This window comes from Nannobrachium achirus, assembly GCF_963921795.1.
Source record: "Nannobrachium achirus genome assembly, chromosome: 16".
NCBI classification, from domain to species: Eukaryota; Metazoa; Chordata; class Actinopteri; order Myctophiformes; family Myctophidae; genus Nannobrachium; species Nannobrachium achirus.
Genome location: NC_137823.1, coordinates 23,589,231 through 23,608,641, shown reverse-complemented (window position 1 = coordinate 23,608,641; position 19,411 = coordinate 23,589,231).

Sequence of the window (19,411 nt, the reverse complement as noted above, 5' to 3'; positions counted from 1 at the left end):
AGGCAAACCAAACAAAATGAACACATGCTCCTGTCTGACTGCTGTGGAATGGCTGCCTTTTAAAGGGCAGACTGAAATTACATGCAGGTGGTGTTAATTGGCCTCTATCAGGTGAGTTGAGTGAGTCTGTTTGGGCTCCTCCCACCTGGGGCAGAGCAGGAGTAGAGGGGATTTTCTACAATCAGTATATATCTAATAGGCTACTTATTGCACATGATGACAGTGACAGTCTCTGAACCAGAGTCATCATTAGAGCCTCAACTGGAGTTCTTGAAAAGTCTTGAAAAGTCATACTGGACTTATGTTCTCCCAGTTCAGCCTTTAAATACAAGACATAATTAACGTAGACAACGTCATGCTTCATTTTATGGCCAATGTTGGTGATACTAGCTGTGATAGGGATAAAATAAAAGCTCACAGATGTTCTTATGAAAGTCCACTTTAATATTACACAGCTGTAGGCATAAGTTTCCTAGCGTTGTGCACTTTTATTTATTCATTTACATTATTATTTGGATGATTATTTTGCCAGTTTGGTGATAAAACTGACAACTTACTGAGGCCCATTCCCACTCAAAATTCTTAGGGCTACATGCTATAATGTGTTCACTAACCAAATAAGTATTTAAACACAGCCTGTCTCTCTGGTTTCACAGTAATATGATGTAATGAGAGTGCGTTGTTATATCCCTTCTCCTCCATTGCCCTGTGACCTTTCATACACACAACCCCAAAACATTGTCCTTACATGGTCCAGACAGACAGATGGAGATAGGGCCTCCTGGCAGACACTTACACTTTACTGAGAGCAACTTTCAAGTTAAACATGGTCACTATCGTTTTTTTTAATATATATTTTAAACATGTTTTTTTTTTTTATTATAATATATAAAACGGTTTTGTTTTGAACCTACAGTACAAGGTTTCCACTCGACAGCAACAATATAATGTAATTTGCATTTTGTAACATTACTTGATTGCCAATGCCAGGATCATATTAATAGAGGAGAACTGACAAAACAACATTCGAGTAAGTCATTTAAACTTTGAGAGTTTTTTAGTCTAGAGCTATCGCTCATAAGAATACATCATTAATTACAGTATAGAGTAGTATCAGGTATTTACAGTATTCCATAGGTCAGTAAATGTACATTAACGAATTAAATAATGCTTATTGTCAAGTAAAGTTTTATTAAAAGCTTTCACTGCCCAGTGTACACAATACAATAAAACCCTGGGGTAAAATACAGCTTATACAGCAGTAGCAGCATCATTGCAGTTATTGCCATTATTATACTTAACTACTTTCCATCTCCCATCTCCCATCTCTTTGACAAAAATAGCAGATGTACAAGCTCATCACGTTGTGACACGTTGTGAACTTGTAGATCTGCTAATTTTGACAAATGTTTCCCTATTTTCTCTGAATGTTCACCTAGTATGAAATGCTGAGAATAAGGACACCCTGGTCCATGTGCTTAAAGACAACAGTGTGACAATAATACAAATATAATAAGAATATCAAAACGCCATAATAAGGTAAAAAATCACACCCGTGTGAAGTGGAGCTGTGTGTGTGTGTGTGTGTGTGTGTGTGTGTGTGTGTGTGTGTGTGTGTGTGTGTGTGTGTGTGTGTGTGTGTGTGTGTGTGGATCATGTGTACCGATTTTTGTGACATTTGAAGAAAATATGTAGGAAAAGGAGCAAAAAGTGTGTTTTGGAGAAAATTCAAGATGGCGGAAAATCTATCATGGCGCAAATGGGCGTGGCCTATATGGGGAGATGCGTCATGACCCAAGGAATCCAGGGAAAAAATATTTTAAATTTTCCGACCTACGGTTCAAGAGTTACAGGCCAAAACGTAAAGTGGGGTGTTATGGCGCCACCATGCGGCCAAATGACACAATTATTTTTTATTTAATCCTTGAAATCATTATGAACCTCCTCTCCAAGTCTTGAAACTCTAGCCCCTATGGTTTGCGAGAGACAAATAATTGAATGTGAGTTTTTGCGATTCCCATTATAAGTCAATGGGGAAAATTAATTCACTAATAAATTAATATCAATTAAACTATTGAACCTTTCTCTTAGCAAGTTACTAGCCCACGATTCCCGAGTAAGCCGGTCGATTTGACATATGGCGCGAGTGTGTGGTGGCAAAACTGTGGGACTAGTAGCGTGCCGAAGTTTAGGAAGTTCAGGCTACATACACACACACACACAGACACACACACAGACAGACAGACAGACCCACACAGCCACGTATAGGGAGCCTGTGTTTCACACAGCTCCAATAAAGTTTCCCTAGAACTATAGTGTGTTGCCCTGTTAGGGCAACCACACTAACTAGAAAATGTGCAATTTGGGAAATTGCGAGTGTGCTTGCCTGCCCTGCCGCCCCCTATGGGTCGAACTGGAATTGCTTTTGGGGATTTGTTGTATATCCCACCCGTGACTTGTGGTTAAAATTTGGTGTTGACTGGATGTTTCGTTTCTGATTTATGGCTACTTCTTACAAAACGGGCTCCTCCCGCTAACTTTGGAACCCTGTTACGGAAGAACGGTATGGACTATCGAAATATCCTTTGAATATGTTTATCGCATGAGTCCATAGATCATGTGTACCGATTTTTGTGACATTTGGAGAAAATATGTAGGAAAAGGAGCAAAAAGTGTGTTTTGAAGAAAATTCAAAATGGCGGAAAATCGATCCTGACGCAAATGGGCGTGGCCTATATGGGGAGATGCATCATGACCCAAGGAATCCAGGGAAAAAATAATTTTAATTTTCCGACCTACGGTTCAAGAGTTATAAGCCAAAACGTAAAGTGAGCTGTTATGGCGCCACCATGAGGCCGAATGATGTAATTATTTTTCAGTTAATCCTTGCCTGCATTATGAACCTCCTCTCCAAGTTTTGAAACTGTAGCCCCAATGGTTTGTGAGGGAAAAATAATTCAATGTGAGTTTTTGTGATTCCCATTATAAGTCACTGGGGAAAATTAATTCACTAATAAATGAATATCAATTAAACTATTGAACCTTTCTCTTAGCAAGTTACTAGCCCACGATTCCCGAGTAAGCCGGTCGATTTGACATATGGCGTGAGTGTGTGGTGGCAAAACTGTGGGACTAGTAGCGTGCCGAAGTTTAGGAAGTTCAGGCTACATACGGATGGACAGACACACAGACAGACCCACACAGCCACCTATAGGGAGCTGCACACAGCTCCAAAAAGCAAAGGCAATTGTCTGTCAGAAGTCCATGATTCAGTTACACAGGGTGGTGTTGAATCCTGGGTCTCTGAACTTGGTGATGAGTTTGGAGAGAAAATGATGTTGAGTGATGAAGTGTAGTGGTCACATACTGTACGGTATGTGTTCCACAGTTCCATATTGATGGTGTATCAATAACAGTCTTCTTAAAGCAAAACTAATAACCATGCTGAGCCCTAATAGTTGGTTGTTTATATTAATGTGATTATGGTAGCAGTAAATGTGTACTATTGTACAGTAAAATGTCTGATTGACACAAATAATTATTTAAATAAACAAAGCAGAACGCTAAGCTTCATCTTCAAGCTTCAACATCACTTCTCACAGATATGGTGCCGGTTTCCATCTGAACATCTTTCATTATACCATCCTGTATTCGGGAAGTAGAATGCACAGTTCCTGTCTTCAGCATTAGAAGGAAATCCACGGACCCAGTGCCTGTAGAATAAACAACATCATGTATGTTTAACCACGTCATCCACTCAGTCACTCACATACAGTGTCTTTGATTGATAGATAGAAACACTTGTAAAATGTCTCACTGTGTTGTCACTGCTGTTCCATCCAACCAAGTCCAATTGCCCTCCGTCCTTTTCAGACCAATCCAAGATTGCTGGTTCAACCCTCTGATGAAATCCTGCAGTGTACATGATTGAACCATAATCAATTTTTTAATAGGCTACTGGACATTCAGGACTTCAAATTATGAATCATGAAAACACATGAATCTATGTGTTTAATGGACACACACATAAACACGCACGGACACACACACGCACACACACACACACTAACCTGTTCTTCTTGACTGTCTATGACCACCAGATCTGCTCCTGTCTGCTGACATTGTTTTCTACTTTCCTCCCAGGTTTTCCCTTCAGTAGATTTGTAATAACAGCTGCAACCAAACTTCATCCATTCACTGGGACATGATTTGCCTAAATATCAAAGTGTTTTAATTACACAATTACATTGATAACCAATTCCAACTGTAGAGTAAATATCAATAACAATATGTATTATTAGTATTCCTTCAAAAAGGTTTGTAACCTCACCATTTCCCACTGGGATCAGTTTGGAGCAAAGCTGTTTATTCTCCCGCCTCAGTGTATCGTAGTTGGTTGTCAGCTGGTTCTTGTCCCGCGTCAGGGCCTCGTAGTTGGTTGACAGCGCGCTCTTCTCCCGCCTCAGGGTATCATAGTTGGTTGACAGCTGGTTCTTGTCCCGCATCAAGGTAGTGACATTAGTTGACAGCTGGTTCTTCTCCTGCGTCAGGGTAGCGACGTTGGTTGTCAGCTGTTTTTTCTTTTTCTTCAGCTGGGTATTCTCCAGGGCCAGGGTATTGTAGGTGGTCTTTAGCTTGGTATTCTCCTGGGTCAGATTATCATAGTTGGACTTCAGCTGGTTGTAATCATCCACCAGGGTGCCGTTGGTTATGCTGTTGTTACTGGGTGAATGATCTGCAAATGACAGAAATGTTGACAATAAACAAAATGGTTGTCACTGTCCATGATGAGATCAGGTATCTGTATAGGAAATTGTTTTTGAGAATCATAAAACTGTTATTATTTACGTGCATCGTAACTTGTCAACACCACTTATCATCATACTTTGCATGCAATACACACAAAGAGAATTAGATAAATACAAAATTGAAGGTTTGGGTTAAGGATGTAGTGGCTTTATAGTTGCCACAGCTAGAAAATGTCAGGCAAGATGTGGAAGTATTGTTGTTTTTTTTGTTTTGTTTTTAAGCATTTTTTCTCAGTTTAGTCATTAAGCCAAATGTTTCCTCCCCACACACAATTTTCTGTGTTGTCACTGCTTCTGTATCCTGTTGGCTCACCGACCAGTGAACAGTCCCCACGCGGAAGACGTCGTAGAGCCTAGTTTGTACCACTCTTCCTGCCCAACCCTCCCTGCTGACAGGTGGCGCTTCACTCTGAGGATTACGTGCAGTGACAATTATCACCCTAACCGCCTGGCTTCCCTCAACCAAACACGGACCAATTGTGTTCGTATAGAAGACACTCGACAAAGCCGGGCAGTTGGACAAGCACTTTACCGCTGCGCCACCTGAGTACAATGTGGAAGTAATAAAGTATTATTGTGACATGGAATACTCACAGTGCACGACCAGGCCTATGATCACACCCAGCATCATAAGACACAGCGTCCCCAGACACCCAGCGACAGCTCTGAAACTCATTCTTCCTGTTATAGAGCCCTGACCTGTAACAGAAAGTACAGTGATTGAGAGAGAAAGTGAAACAAGACTAATAAACAAGAATGTAAAAGCCCTGCTAAAATGTAAGATTCTCTAAAAAAACCTTTTCATAGTGAAGGATATGCACTTGTTTTATGTTGCAAGAAATTCTGAATGAAATCCGAATAATCTTTTCCTGAAGGAAAGAGCATGCCAGGTTTTTGTATAATAAATAAATATGTTTACAATTTTAAACAAGGAAATCACCTTGACAACAATTCACAACTTTATGAAACTCACCCTGAGTGTGTCTTCCTGCTGTGTTGTCCCTCGTGTCCTCCTGTGGTCCAGGGACGATGTCGCCCACGCTCTGGTAGATGTCCACCACTCTCTCCTCATACTGTCCTCTGTCCTCCAACTCTACACTGTCCTCAGTGTCCCCCATCTGTCCTCTGTCTCCATCCCTCTTTCTCACCTTCTTTGTAAAATCTGGCTCAGCATAAATATTTGTAGACATCTTAATGTACAGTATGTATGTATGCTATATCAAAAATATTACATGAACTATATAACCATAACTATACTGGTATAACAAAATATGACTATGTCCTTGAGGCTGGTTTCTACAATGCTGCAGCATTAAGGAAGTACAAAACGTAAATTCTCAGACACACAAACTGTGGTTATATTGCATGTGACAGCTCACTACAATGAAAACAAACAACGAGTGCGCGCGCGCGCGCGCACACACACACACACACACACACACACACACACACACACACACACACACACACACACACACACACACACACACACACACACACACACACACACACACACACACTCCCAGATATTGATATTGATGAAACAATTGGCATATATGGGCATAAAACGGACAAGGACATAATTAATTTGCAAGTGTGTGTGCAAATGTGATATGGGCATGTTCGACATCACATTGTCGACTATATATGGGCAAAAAAGGGACATCAAGCCAGAGCGCGATGTCAGAGCGGCAAACCCATTCTGTTAAGAGTGGCTCCCCTGAACAGTGACATCAGAGCATGATGTCAGAGCGACAAACCCTACACAAACCCATAGAACCATAGACGGTAAAAATGTGTACTGAGTCTACTGACTGACTGACTGACTGACTGACTGACTGACTGACTGACTGACAGACACAGACGGAGACAAGCTGCAACCTTTGGTCGCAATCTACTACATAGGTTGTACCAACGGAAGCTAGAAGTGACCACAGATTTCCTGTAGCTTCATAATCTCTCTAACAATAGGGCCTGTACAACACTAACAACTGTCCATCATTAAAAACGACATCAAGAGATTTGTGTGTGTGTGCTTGCATGTGTGTTGATTCTAATTAGTCACTCAATAGCATGCAATGTAATTGTGCAGAGAGTTTCACTGGATTCAGATTTTCAGAGCATTTTTGCCTGTGACCCAAACGAGTGAAAATAGCAGATCTACAAGCTCACAAAGCGTGAGCTTGTAGATCGGCTATTTTCACTACTTCTAAAACATTTGTTTTCTAATTTATGGAATTTCTTCGATTTTTCTTGAAATGACTAAAAAAAATGTTTTTATTTTAATTCATGAACATTTGCTTTTTTAGGAATGTGTATTGAAAATGTTTTGAAATAATAATATTTAAAAAAAACAATTTGTAGGAAACCAAAAATAAAGGGACCCATAAAAAATGTTCCGCGACCCACAAATCGATCCTGACCCAGTGTTTGGGAAACAGTGTGATATAGCATAGTGATGTGACAACATGTAGCGTTTAAAAAAAAAAAGACAAACCGCATCTTTAACATAAGGGGAACAGAAAAAGTGTGTTAGTCCTTGGCCGCTTCAGCTCAACCAACACACTACTATTTGACTGAGGAGATAGCAGCTCTTAAAGTATTTCCAAAACAGTTGTATCAGCCAAGGGCATACCATTGTGATAGACGTTGTCATGGAAAAAGTAATTAAAACTGTCAATAGATATGGTTTGCGGAATATTGTCAAAACACACACAACAATAATTAGATAATGTCATAATGGTGACATGACACCTGAGGCCTTGCTATAGTGGCCTGCTAGTGTAAGTGTCATCAACAAACAGTAGCCTAGGCTATATAGACCGATTTCTCAGAGCGGCAACCATGACTGCGGGCCTGCGGATGTGTGCCGACACGGCAGCGATCTGGACCCTCTGTCTATAACAGAGGGTATGGGGTATAAAGCCCAGTCCGCACCAATATTTCGCAATTCAACGTGCAACCTGTTGTAAGAAATTGCAGCAGTCTGAATTGACACATAGCAGGCAGGCAGAGTTTTAGGATAATGTTGCAAGTTGTTGCAACTTGCAAGTGGTTGCATGTTTTGTGACAAGTTGCATTGTGTGGACTGGGCTTTAGCCTTTCTCGAACAGAGGCGATTCTTGAGACTTTCGGGCCCCCGGGCAAAAAGTCCCCGGGAGTCTTTCTGATTAACTTTAAACGAGCCCTTATGGAGCCCTTAATGCTCCGAGCCCTATTGCCTGCTTTGCTTGTTCATCAAATCAAACAGCACTTAATTGTTTACTTAATTGGATGCTAAGTAGGTTGGTCAAAGTGATTTATTGTCTATTGGTTGAGAACGAGGTGTCTATTCCCTTTTCAATGCATGACTAGAACCCTGGGAGATGGAAGATTTGTGAACACCCTAAGGTGTAGAAACCATTGAACAGCATCCAGACCAACTGCAGTGCACATACAGTATAAACAGAGCTGCTACCTTTAGACACGTTTTAATGTTTGTCTTCCTTCAATGTATACTATTGAAATCGTATTGAGAAAAAAGAAATGCTCATATCTTTTTTTTCTCCAAAAAGCTTCATACACTGTATACTGTACATAACGACAACATGTGACATAGCTCTGTTTACACAATGCTGTACCCCCTCCAACTGTATATATTATGTTCCCCATTTTCAACTATTTTTATTATGTTTTCTCATGCTCCTTGAATTGAATTGATTGCTGAGTTGGAACACCACACCTACCACCCAACCAAAGCCCGACTGAGTAGCCTACCCGGCAGAGACATTAATCTGGACTTAAATAGCGTGTAATACCAGTAAGGCTCCCTAATCGGGAGATAAGCGACCGTAGGTCACTTATCTCCACCAATAGGGCAAAAATGTGTTTTGCCAAAATCTTCCTGATCCATGTTGATGACATGAGTGTAGACATACTGTGTAGTGATTTTCGTGATTTTAGGGCAAAATCTGTAGGAGGAGCAGTGTCCAAAAATCTGTTTTTAAAAATCGGCCTGGAGGTGGCGCTATATGGGACAGATTCATGTTGATGGGATGAGTGTAGACATACTGTGTACCGATTTGCGTGATTTTAGGGCGAAAATTGTAGGAGCAGTGTCCAAAAATGTGTTTTGCAAGAATCGGCCTCATGGTGGCGCTAGAAGAGGGCCATGTGAGAAATGAGGGGTGGGGTCTCCACGCCGGCAAGGCGGACGAATAGGTACCGGCCCCGGCTGTCCCGGTCGCTCCTAGCCGGAGTTACGGCATTTTATGTGAGCTGCAGTGTAGGGGGTCCTCTACTGGGGGCGCCACCACTTTTGCATCCGTTCTGGAGCACCAGGAGTCGGTGGTCCCCGGGAATTCCCCGTGAGCAGCCCCGTTGGGGTGGTCATTTGGTCATGTTTGCGCATTTGGTCATTTTTTACATCTGGGGGTCCCCCAGGGACCTGGGGGTCCCTGGAGCTCCGGGGGTCCTTGGAGGTTGTAGTTTGGCAGCCAAGGAACGTGTGTGCAAAATTTGGCATGGATCGGGGCAACGGTTGCGGAGATATAAGCAGGGAAAAAGTGTGACGTGTGAGGTGTGACAGACAGACTGACAGACAGACGGAGGGACGGACGGAGTTACACTTTGTGGTGGTTTTGATAGTAAAGTGCGACCTACGGTCGCAATAAAGTGACTAAATCCAGTGTATATTCTGTAATAAGAAAATGGACGTGCCATTCACCAAGCAGTGCGTACAGTCTTCATTTGTGCATCACTTGACAATGTGTAGATCAGCTTATTTTGTCAAGAGAGAACCTTACTGATGGATCACTGGACGTTATAAGTAATAGTGTGTATTGAGAATAAGAAGTTAATTTATAAAGTTCAACCTCACGTGGAAAGGCTAAAACAACTTAGAATGGATATTATATAAGCCCTTTCTACTAAGCAATTGCACTCACTCACCTTTGCCGAGAAAAAAAAAATTGATGCTGGAATCCGTCAATAACCGTTCATTTTTATCTGAGCTTTATTGATTAGCCCAGTGTTTCCCGACCTTTATTCTGCCACACTTTTCATGGCCAAAGGGCAAAAGGATCCCAGGGCACACCTAGATATATGTTGTTGTGTGTGGCTATTTTCATCTTTCTTACATTATTTTACAATTTGGCCAATGTTTTACCAGTTTTTATGTGTTGACAATGTTGGGCACATACATATTTTATTTGTTTGGCACTATTGAAATTGATTTAGCATTCTAATGACATACGCAAGCTTTAAGCCCTGGTAAGTCAGCCTTGGAGGTGGCGTAACTCCCGGCGGATCTCCCGCATAAACCACAGACAATAAAACATGAATGAATCTGACCACTTACGTAGAAATAGTCAGAAATGCCGGTACGTTCAAAATATGGGCTTAATTTGGGTGTAAATTGCTTGGTGAAATCGGCCCATTGTCTTTACATGCCTAAGAGAGACAGACAAGGACATACCGGTATGCACTCTACTGGTATGCACTCTAATAGCGCACCTTTCAAGTTAAATGTATTGTATTGTACAACATATATTGTATGTATAGAACTGTATTTCATATACAGTACTGTATCTGTATGTAGGAACATATTCATGCTTTTATTTTAAACATATGTACATACAAGGTACATCGAGCCTTATTAACTGAGAACCAATGTCAATACTATCAACCATCTGTCAATTGCACAGTAATCATGTATCAAAATGAACAAAATCAGGATTTATTTTTAACATACATGTGGAAAATGTTTTACAAATATTTTGAAATAAAATAAAATAAATATATATATATATATAATAATAATGGTTTAATCTAGGAACAATTTCGCAGATCCCCTGCAGTACCTCCGCGGACCCCCTAGGGGTCGCGGACCCCTTGTTGAAGACGCCTGCTCTAGTCTACACCAAATCGCTTTGACAGAAAATAGCAGATCTGCAAGCTCATCACATTGTGAAGCATTGTGAAGTAGATCTGCTACTTTTGATGAATGTTTTGAAAGGCTGAGAATAAAGGACACTGTGGTGAAAGACAACAGTGTGACAATAATACAAACATAATAAGAAGATCAAAACACCAATAAGCAAAAAAGAAAAATCAGTACAAATAGAATATATTGCAAAATAGAATAAAATAAAGTAAAATGTAATTAAATAGTATCTACACAGTCATAGATTGTGACCTGGGGTTTGTCTGTCAGAAGTCCAGGATTCAGTTCCACAGGGTGGTGTTGAAATCCTGGGTCTCTGAACTTGGTGATGAACTTGGAGACAAAGGTATTGAATGATGAACTGTAGTTAATGAACATCATTTTGTCACATACTGTATGTGTTACACAGTTCCACATTGGTGGTGTAATAATAACTGTTCTTAAAGCAAAACTAATAACCATGCTGAGCCCTAATAGTTGGTGTGGTTTATATTAATGTGATTAATATTTATACGGTAAAAATGTTTGAGGTTTTCTGATTTGCACTAATAATAATTATTACTGTTTAACTCAACGAAGCAAAACAACTAAGCTTCATAGTCATCAGTGAAGTTAAGAGAAACATCACTTCTCACAGATATGGTACCGGTTTCCATGTGAACATTTTTCATTATACCATCCTTTATTCGGGTAGTATAATGCACAGTTCCTGTCTTCATCAGGATATTCAATGGCCCAGGCCCTGCAGAGTAAACAACATCATGTATTTTTAACCACATCCACTCAGTCACTCACATACAGTGACTTTATAAGTAGATAGAAAAACGTAAAATGTCTCACTGTGTTGTAAGTGGTGTACCATCCAACCACGTCCATTTGCCCACCGTCCTTTTCAGACCAATCCAAGAAACCTGGTTCGACCATCTGATGAATTCCTGATCATTGTACATGATTGAACCATAATAAATGTTCTTTAATACTGGACATTCAGCACTTAAAATCATGAAACACATAAATCTATGTGTCTAATGGGCAGGCAGGCAGGCAGGCTACGCACACACGCACACCCGCACGCACGCACGCACACACACAAACACTGACCTGTTCTCACACAAACACTGACCTGTTCTTCTTGACTGTCTATGACCACCAGATCTGCTCCTGTCTCCTGACATTGTTTTCTACTCTCCTCCCAGGTTGTCTTTTCAGTAGATATGTTATAACAGCTGCTACCGAAATGTATCCATCCACTGGGACATGATTTGCCTAAATATCAAACAGGTGTTTTAATTACTAATTTTCAATACATTGATAATCAATTCCAACTGTAGAGTAATAATTAACATATCAATAACAATACACATAATGTATTAAAAAGGTTTGTAACCTCACCATTTTCCTCTAGGGTTTGTTTGGTCCCTAGAAAAGAAGCAACAATAATTCAACCAAAAAATAAGTCACAAGAAGTTTTTGCTTAATACATTGGTGGCTTTTATAGTTGTCACAGTTAGAAAATGTCAGACATTCTCCGAGGGCGAGCGTACTGGTCAACGGCATGCTTTCCCCGGAGTTCAGTTTAGGCAGATCGGTCAGGCAGGGAGATCCAATTTCACCCCTAATTTTTAATTTAGCCATAGAGCCTTTGGCGGAGGCGATTAGAAGTCATAATAATATATCAGGAATTCAATTAGGGTCGACCATTCATAAAATATTATTGTATGCCGATGATGTATTATTATTTGTAACCAACCCATCAGAATCGATCCCAGCCATAATGTCAGTTATTAACAATTTTGGAACTTTTTCAGGATATAGGATAAATTATGACAAATCTGTTGCTATGCCACTGGGGGGCAGTGTTACCACACCATGTAGGCCTAACTTCCCATTCTCTTGGTCCCCTTCAGGGTTTACATATTTGGGTATTTGCATCACTCCAAATGTTAAGGAAGTCCTACGTTTAAACTTTTCTAGTGTGCTACAGAATGTCAGAAATGATCTCACAAGATGGTTTGACCTACCGGTTTCATGGATGGGCAGGATAAATCTAATCAAGATGAATGTATTACCTCGGCTTTTGTATCCTATGCAAATGTTACCTCTTTATCTTACCAAGAAAGTAATCAGGGAAATAGAAAGGGACTTTTCTAAATTTATATGGCATGGCAAAAAACCAAGGTTGAGTATGAGGATACTACAACTACCTAAGGATAGGGGAGGTTTGGCACTGCCAAATCTATTATATTATAACTGGGCCTGCCACTGTCGTACTATTCATGAGTGGGTACATGATTTCCTTAATGGTGGGACAGAACCCCTTGAGAGTTGGGAATGTGCCCCATATGTTCTATTAGCAGAACTCACGGATATACAAAAAGTACACTTTAAATCTTCTGATAGCCCAATACTCTCCAATTCGATCAAAATATGGAAGAATATTATTAATGTTACAGATAGGAAGAACACGTCCTCATACTTGACACCACTTATAGGTAATAGACATTTTCTCCCAGGGGTCATGAGTGGAGTTTTCAGATCTTGGTACAATAAGGGTATTAGAGTTATAGGGGATCTGTTTGACAATGGTGTTCTCATGTCATTTGAAATGATTAAGAACTCATTTGGAGTCCCATGGGTGGATCGTTTTGCCTATTTTCAGGTGCGCCATTATATTAATACCGACATTAAATTGCCTAGAGACAAGCCTCTTCGTGGTCCGTTGGAGGAATCTATTATGTTTTATAAGATGAAGAAGGGTCTGATTTCATATTTCTATGATACTTTTTTGAGTTTCAACAAACAAAATATAGATAAGGTAGTGGAGAGATGGGAAAGTGACTTCCAAACAGAGTATGATAAGGAACTGTGGTCTGATTGCATCCAATCTTCTCACTCTACTTTTATAAGCAACAGATTCAAAGAGATGCAGTATAGGATACTCCACAGACAGCACAGAACGCCCCAATTCCTTAACAGAATTGATCCCAGCAGGTCTCCTCTGTGCATTAAATGCAAAACTGGGGTGGGTACCTATATACATTGTTTCTGGGAGTGTCCCAAAATTTCAAGGTTTTGGTCTCGTGTTGCAAGAGAACTGAGTTCAATTATGAAGTTTAAAATATGTAAAGATCCTGGGCAATTTTTATTGGGGCTGCCATCAAATTCTGGGGTTTTAGACCCTAGAAGAGCTAAGTTACTTAACAAGCTGCTTTGTTTGGCTAGAAAATGCATTCTATTCAACTGGATACAGGAGAAACCTCCATCAGTGACTCAATGGTACAGAGAAATATACAGAGTGCTACCAATGGAAAGACTCAGTGCCAAACTAAAAGAGAAGGAAGATGATTTTCTAAATATTTGGCAGCCGCTAATAAACTATTTGCCCAACGATCTAGCTACACTGATTTATAATGGAAGTGACGACCTGGTTTGGAAAGCCCCAGCTGTACTCCTTCAATTTACCTTTTAATTTGCCCCTTGTGTGTGGAGATGATACCACTTTGAATAATTGACTGTGTATGGATAAGTATGGATAACTGTATGGATATTGTATTGTGCTATTCGCCCGCCCGTATTTTTGTTTGTTTGTATTTTTCTTTTTGTTATTGTTTCCGTTTGCTGTCTTTATTTGTTTTATTGCAGTTTGCATATTATGTATATTAATACTTTTCTGTCACTCATTTTCTTGTGTAAACTCAATAAAAAATTTGATTATAAAAAAAAAAAAAAAAAAAAGAAAATGTCAGACAACAGACTCCCTGAGTGAGTGAGTGATGTGGTAGTTTAGTTACATGTAATACTCACAGTACACGGCCTGGCCTATATTCCCACCCATCAGCAGAAGACACAGCATCCCCAGACACACAGCAACAACTCTGTGACACCTTCTCTCTGTTTGACAAAAAGAAGATACAAGCCGTCTTAGTTCAACTCAATCCGACTTTTAAACATCAAAGGAATGACTCCTCTATCTGTCTACTGTTCTCAGTGTCCCTCATCTCTCCTCTGTCTCCTTCTCTCTGTCTCTCCTTCTTTGTCAAGTCTGGAAAAGCATTGATATCTGCACCCATAACGGGGGGCGCTCTGTACTGTATAGGGTTAGTGTCGAAATGGAGACATGTCGGAATGGAGACATGCAACCACACATAACATATTACAAGGATGAGAGACTTGAAAATTAACCATTGACTTGATCTTGAATATTTCTCACCTGTCTTGTGCATGTGTACAGAACATATAGCCTACATCCACAATCACCCACCTACTGTACATGTCCCGTCACTTATTTCCTAACCCTAACCCTAACCCTAACCCTTTGTACACAGGGCTACCCAAACCCATCCTTACCCCGTTCCCCTACCCACTCACCCCTTACTACAACCCCACTCTTCTGTTGGTTCCACCATGACTACAACTGAAATGACATTCCACAAAATATAATGAACCAAACTAAATGTCTGAGCAAATTATAAGTGCACTTTGACCTTTTATACAGCACCCATGATGAGTGCATCAATAGAATAACTTTTGGGCCCATTTGCTCTTGCAATTGAAACTCCCAACCCTAAAACATTTAGAAAAGATAGTTTTCATTTTCTAACAGAACTAAGAGAAGGTGGAGGTTTCCACCTTGACACAAGCTGTTTTTTGCAGCAGTAACTCCAGCAACGAATACTTTGATTTTTACCCATTTTTCTTCCCAACTTAGGTTTATGCCAGTTGATTCCGCCCCACACACATTTCTGTGTGTTGTCACTGCTGTTGTAATGTATTCTTCTGGCTTACCTGCCAGTGAGGAGCCCCCACCGGGAGGACGCGGAGCCATCCCAGCCCGTAGGTGCCATCCCAGCCCGTAGGAGTAAAGCCTACTGTGTAGTGAGAACTATCACCCTCCCCTGCTAGCTACTTAAAATTACTGAGCTCATTCAGATAACTCCACAAAACATTATTTATCAAAGTGTGAATATTATTTTATCTTGCCGTTCAGGCTCTGCTATCCCTACTCAGCGCGCGCGCACACACACACACACACACACACACACACACACACACACACACACACACACACACACACACACACACACACACACACACACACACACACACACACACACACACACACACACTGTATATATGCAGAAACACACAGTGGAAAAAATAAGGAGTGAGATCAGTCAGGAAAGTATTATTTTGTTGGTTTATTCATTTTTAGTAACAGTTATCTTACCAGACTGCAGCATCTTCTGTAGATCATACTCCTCCTTGGTCTGAAGATCATCATAGACTGTATCATAGACCGCATCGTCTTTCTTTTGCAGACGTCCATCTACAGACATTTCTGCATGAATTTTTCTTGCTGCAATGGTGGTCTGATTTTCATAGATAACTTGATCTTCCTCTCTGAGCTCAATGTTTCCATAATGCTCAGCCACAGCCATTTGAACCTTTGTGACTCCAACTTCTTGCAGCTATTTGTACCAGCTCTTCACAACACTTGAATATACTGTATTCTCACCGCCTTAAACCGTACGGTTATATTGCATATGACAACTCACACTCGCACGCACCAATTAAAATAAACCACACACACACACACACACACACACACACACACACACACACACACACACACACACACACACACACACACACACACACACACACACACACACACACACACACACACACACACACACTTCTCCTTTACTAGGCTGTGTGGTTTAACACGTTTTGTCTGAGATGGAATTCTAAATATCAACTAACAGAAGCTAGGAGTGACCACTGTTTTCCTGTAGCTTCGTGAATCATGATCTCTCTAAAAATATACAACTCTAACAACTGTCCATCATTAAACATTACAGAAGAATTCATATTAAAAAGGAGGAGCATGTTTTAATCAAGAGGTTTGTGTGTGTGTGCGACGTGCATGCAAGTGTGCATACGTGCCGTGCACACATACTGTAGATATCAAAGGGGGATTGAGCCCCCGCCCTCTTATCCGTCTGTAAAGGGCCCTCTCCAGACCATGAATGCAGTTTTTACTATGGTGGAAACAAATTAAAATGCCCCCCTTTCCATGCCATACCTGAAGGCAGCATCCAAGGGAATTGCTTGGTCCAAACTCTCCTGAACTTGAATGCAGCATCTTATGTTTGTGTGTGTTGATTCAACTACTACATCAGTCACTCAGCAGCATGCAATGCATGGGTTGTGCAGAGAGTTTCACTGGATGTTTTTTTATATACACGTTCAGATTTTGGAACACACACACACACACACGCACACGCACACACACACGCACACACACATACTATCTCTCTCTCTCTTTCTAATTCCATGTTTCACATTTTTATGTTTTTTTTTCATAATTTAATGGGGGCTTTGGTCAAAGGATCACTTTGACCAAAGACCCGACTGACTCAATTCTATCCCGTCGGTTACTTGACCAGACATTCAAAATGTCAACTTATTAGAGATAATTCTCTAAATAATGACGTATGATGCATTGACGCAATTACTTTCAGAATCGTCAGACTAGAAAATAGGGGTGCGCCCGCTGGCCTACCGGTCCAGGCACATACCTCATAGGCTAAGTGTAGCCTGACAGCATGTCGCTGGTTCGATTCCCGATCCCGACCAACCTTTGCAGCGTGTCACTCCCCCAGGGGCGTCAATTGGGTATGGCAGGGGTATGCAGCTGCCATACCCTGGGTCCAGGGGGGGGGAAATAAAAGTTACTTTTAAATATAAATCTATGAATGTCTCTTTGTCAATCTGTGCTGGTTATTATGTTAAATTACAGTAAAATAACTACAAATGCAAAATGTTACAAAATGGTCACTTTAACAAGGTATTATAATGATATTCTCCACACTTTTATTCTACCCATCTTGACAGAATTCCCAGGTTCCGCAGGTCAGCTGCACAGGTGGGGGGGGGGGGGAATAAAATGTACTTCTTAAAATAAATGTATCATGCCTGTTGCAAGACACTAGTCTTGTTGCCATACCTTAGCTTTTTCTGAACTGACACCACTGCACTCCCCATTTCCTGTCAGTCTGCTGTCCTATCAATAAAGGCATAAAAGCCCCAAAACAAATCTCTTAGGGGTGCCTTGACACATCAACAAGCACAAGACTATAATGTCACTCATAAATCAACATCACCATCTACATTCTAACTGAAACGACATTAGACATGATGACATTTACATAAAAAATAACACCTGTGTGAAATGAATGGTGCTTACTTCACACAGGTTAAGAGGAGTCTGAAATGGAAGGTTGAGCAGTAGCCTTAACAGTTTATTTTGAGGTGTTTGGAGCCTTGTTTTTAAGGCCTTTGTGTCACTTACTGTTCCTGAAGAAATGTGGGCTTGAGTAGTGTGTATAGTAGTAGCTAGTAGTGTGTATGATGATGATGTATAGACCTGCATGATGTCAACTCATTTATTGTCCAATCACAATAATACAGATAGGGACGTACATGCACATGGACATACACACAAAGTCACATATTGGAAAATGTAATATTCCCTCAATTGGAAGAAGCAAAGTGTCGGTCATAGAACATTCGATTTTACATTAGAATATCATCATACATGATAGCCGTCTTCTTTCCTGGATATTTTTGGCCTACCAATGGGCAGCAATATTACTCGTCTGTACAGCAGCACATACAGATACATCTGCACAGGGAAGTGAATGGCCACCACTGACCAAAACAGCTGAAGTTCCCTTCAACTTATTACCAACCAACCCCTGAGTGTTCCCGAGTACAGTGGTGTCCTGTAAGCTCCTGTCTCCCCTAGTACATAGCCTACTCAAGCAGCCTTTTCTTTTTAAAGATTGTAACAGTGACTAAAGACCTACCCTGGTTTACAGGAACAGTGTTCATCATTAATGGTGTTGTCTTGTGGTTGTAGTGCCTGCTTGATGTTGCTGCTTCACTTTTAGTATAATGCACCTGTAGGCTTCATTAAGCGTTTTTTACCTGCTTCTGACTCCTGAGACACTTTGTCAACCTGGACATGTCCTTCAAACACATAATGTTCACCCCTCTGTCTGCTGCTATGAAAGAAAAGCATAATTTTACTCAACAGTTGGATAATATTTTTTCAGGGAGTTCAGCTCATAGTTCAGCTACTACTGACAATGCATGGATAATGATGAGTTTTATGGGTCACAAGTCACAACCATTGCTTTAAAGGTGCATACCGCCACCTACTGGAAAGTCATATGTAGTGTGATATTAGTTCACATCATTAAAGCAGCTATAAATAATACTTAATACAAATTGTTAATGATTTACTTTGCACTACTAATAGTAATAAACGAAGCCAACAATGGAAACAAGCCCTTAGGGCTTTTTTGTCATCCATTTATCACCATTATTGTACCACTGTTAATCATGCATACCAATTCTTCTTTCCCTGAAAAGCACTGTCTTTGGGCTGCATTTCTTCATGAAAGGTGTTATACAAATGAAGTGTATTACTGTACTATGTGTACTATTAAAGTATTAAATCAATCAATCAATATACTCCTATATCCCAGTCTCTTAAATAGCATTGTTTTGTTCAAATTATTTCAGTAAAGAGCAGTATGAGAAGGGGTCGAAGCTGGGATTAATTACAGAGTTGGATTGGTCCAGATCATATGTGTTTTGAGTTGTTTATTTA